Consider the following 4,195-nt stretch of genomic DNA (forward strand, 5'->3'; position numbering starts at 1 on the left):
TATAAGATTGCTGACAAAAATCAGATCGTAGATTTTCATATTTCTGTTCGAAAATTAATGATTTATGGCTTTAAGAAAAATGCATAAAACATCATTATTTTAACTTAAATATAAAATTCTGCGATCAGATTTTTTGTCAGCAGTCTTATATAACTGGTGTCCAAAAATTGGCTCGTTCCAAGACAAAAAATAAAAAAGTTGTCAAAACGTTCAAATCTGTGAGAGTGCAGCTTTAAATATAAAATATATATTAATGCATTAAATATACTGTATACACTATTAGTGTAGATGTTTGTGTATATACTAAATAAATTGCTAACAGCAACAGAACTGCTTGTTATTTAAAAAGTTTCATTAACACATACAAAAAAAAACGTTTCCCTTTCACTCCTAGTATGTTTCACTTAGTCATTAGGTAAACTTAAAGTGTCCGGCAATAACAATGCGATTTAACATTTTGTTTGGACACTGATACTGGAGATTAAGGTGATGCTGGTGCAATTCATTAGTGAATTTGTGATTCAAAATTTGAATGAATATATTATTATGTGTATTGGTAAAAATGTGTGTGTCGATGTACTTCGATCTTGGAGACGGAGTGTGATGCAGATGTGGAATAAAATATAGTGTATTTGCGGTGTTGGAAAAGTAAGTGTCTTGATGGGTGTACATGAATTCATACGAAAGATCTGCAATGGTAAATCAGTGCATAAATGTAGTGCTAGCAGCGTATATAAATTGCAGTAAGTTGATAGGAAGGGGCTAAACCAGTTAGGTGTATTATTGATAAAGTTTCTTTAAAGGCTTAGTTATCGCTAGTAAAAATGACATTCAAGAAGGTATTATGAACAAAATAAACAATATAGCAGCATATAGTTGGTTTGGTATGGACAATGCCATTTTGTTATTTGCTAGTAACAGTACAATTGAAGGTAGTTAAAACATTTTGGCAGTCAAAAAATGATAAAATGTAAATACAAAGCACTGGATAGAAAACACTTTAAGTGAAGTTTTATAGTTTCTAATTATAATGTAAATATTGACTTATTATCATAGTGTTTCAATTGAAAGGTATTTTCATTCTCAGTGAAGCCAGATGTATGAGTATGTGAACAGCACCTAGATAATGATAATGATGGCAGTTTACTGGCGCCTAGGTGATAAAAGTCTTCGGTATCATTTTCAGGGTAAGTACATATTTACTTCTTACATTGTACACAGACATTGCGATTAACCATGACGCCATCGGTACGATGGTCTTGTCTGTAAAAGTTTAATTAAATCTGATTAAAATTGTTAGAAGTTTTGTTCGTATGACATTTTTCATGTTAATATGTAGTAGACTAATGAAGATTTAATGATTGTCAATTAATAAACACATATAATATGTAAGAATGATTGATTTTGTTTAAAATTAAAATAAATCTGAATACTATTGATAAATAACTATTAGTCACATTTTTTATTTCTTTTTTGTTGTTGAAAGTTTATGTTTTGTATGTAGCTTTATACTGCATTAAAAATGAAACCGTCTACTTTTCCAAATTGATATCGCTTATATAATAATAATAATAATAATAATAATAATAATAATAATAATAATAATAATAATAATAATAATAATAATAACTTTAATTCATGAAGATAACACATTAAGTAACATAAGTATCTTCTTTACAATGTGGTCTTCAATGGATTCTACAAACGTATTAGTATACAATTTTCATTAAAAAAAAAACAAACACGACGACATTCAAACACAACATATACTCAATACAATGTTCAAAACTATAAATGACAATAATAAATCGCATTTAAAAAAACAACAATTTTAACAGACTGTCATTCACTAAAGTCATTGTTTTGTCATAAGGTGTTTTTTGAATTGCGTTTAAAATGCAGATAATGATGATTATTCGCGAATAAAAAGCGGTATTGAATTCCATACAGATTTAGCAAAATAAGTAAATGACCATAGTTGGTCTTGTAGCAAAGGGAACTTGTATCATTATGGGTGGTAGACCGCAATGAGTAGTTTGTGTTATTGGTAAATGATATAACTTCACTTAAGTATTCAGGCATGAGACCATGCAAAACTTATAGATAATAAGTCCAACATTGAATTTACATCTATTGTCAAACGATAACCAGCCTAATTCTAACAATGGACTGGATGACGTTTTAACAGGTTTTCTTAGAATTATTTTTGCAGTTTTTTTTCTGAATAATAGATATCTTACTTAGGTGTAAATGTATACATATGCTCCCTATAGAACAACAATAGTCCATTGTAGATAACATATACGCATTGTAAAATAGTTTTTGCATATCATAGCTTAAAAGGTAATTAATCAGTTTTAGAAGTGCTATTTTAGAATTCAGTTTCCTACAAACATTGGAAACTTGTTCTTTCCAATTCAGTTGGCTTGTAAAAATACATGAACTGAAAGCAAAGAAAATTAACAAACCAATGGTCTAAGACATAGAAACACAAAACACACGTGATCTAAATGTTTTTTTTTTTATAACTGGAACTGCTTCGGTCTTTGCTGGCCATTCAGTATGGGCACATTGCGAATTCTTACTGTGTTCGACACGGACAACCCCTGACCACTCCTTTCGTTCGTGCTGGCGGTAGTTCACACCATAAAACATGACATCATTTGGAACATTTCTTTTTGTTCATATGTATAAGCAATAAGGTTTTCTGAAAGAATCCAGAGAAAACACGATTTGCAAAACACAGAGACAAAAAGAAGGAATCGTGACTCTAAGATAAGGTAATGCAGCATATATGCTGTTAGATCGTTTACCGCTTTTTATGTTTAGTAAGTATTTCACACTCAACACTCTGCATGTACCAATTTAATTGGAAAAACAAAATTGCTTAATTTGTAATATTCCAGCAAGTCATACATTTATTTTGTTTAATGATCAATAATATTTTAATAATTTTGTTCATTTTCAATTTAAATCAGCAGAGCAAAACTTGATGTTTCCTCTTGATTTTATTAAAAACATTTTTAAACGTTCGTCACTTCCTTTCTTATACCAGAAATGACGTATTGAGTATGTAACAACATTTTGTCATATACCGGGTGTAATAAGACAGCAAATTGTCGTTATTCTTACTGAATTGGAACGATCGGATTTCATTTTGTTTAAATTATTCCGTGGGTACTACGAGGTGCACTTCTTCACCATGTACACACATTTGTGAACAGTTAGTGCATTTCTACGCTACTTTATATAACCCTGTCCCTATTAGAACAACCCAAAGTTCAGGTGCTATTGTGGGATGCAGCATTCGAAGTAACGGAAGTCATCATTCGTTGGTGTTCTCCTATACCACAGTTCTGTTTCTCTCGTGTTAACAAGACCTTTCCACTAGTACTTAGACGGTGGGGTATTTGGAACCCAAACGTTCATAGTATTTTTAAATGTCTGGATTAAACCCTAACGTAACACTATTTTTGTCCAAGTTAAATTGGATGTAACGTTTTATGAACAGGTTTCTGTTAGTAAAAATAACTTTTGAGGACAGTAATTTCTGTAGGAATATCAATTTTCTAATAAAACATTTGAGAACAGGTTGAACACGCCAAGCATGGGTTCACACATATCAGATCGTATCGTTATAGGAAACCCTTGTATCATTTTTTCAATAAAATGCTGAAGTTTAGTGATAGTAAAATGATCATGGTTATTCCACATTTCAGTGCCATATAAGGCTTAAGGCATGATAATCTTCTAGTACAAATTTAAAGACACAGCCATAAGGCTGTAAGCCTTGTTCAGACATAGCAAAGAAGGCGTTTCGGGCTTTTTGGCAGCGTTCCCCAATACGAACTTTACATCTTAAACTCGAATCCTGTCTAATTCCCAAATGGTTTACGTTTTTGACAATTTATCCCCGTTCAAAATACCCACTGGCGGTACACTTTGCTCCGTGTTGTATATTAAAGGTTAAAACGGTCGATGTATTAACGTTTTTGTCATTTTTCCTCTCCGTGTAGTGGTGATACACTACGTCAAGCATGCGTTGCAAAATTCGAAGGAGATAAAGCGACGAGTGAAATATCATCAGCGAAAGAATGATTAACTCCCTTTGTTTAAAACAGGGAACATCCTAGTGAAGATGAATATTTTCCAGTTTATGCTAGAGTGCATCTATATGCAAGCGATAATATAAAGT

The sequence above is a fragment of the Mya arenaria genome, chromosome 6 (genome assembly GCF_026914265.1).
Source record: "Mya arenaria isolate MELC-2E11 chromosome 6, ASM2691426v1".
Classification (NCBI taxonomy): domain Eukaryota; kingdom Metazoa; phylum Mollusca; class Bivalvia; order Myida; family Myidae; genus Mya; species Mya arenaria.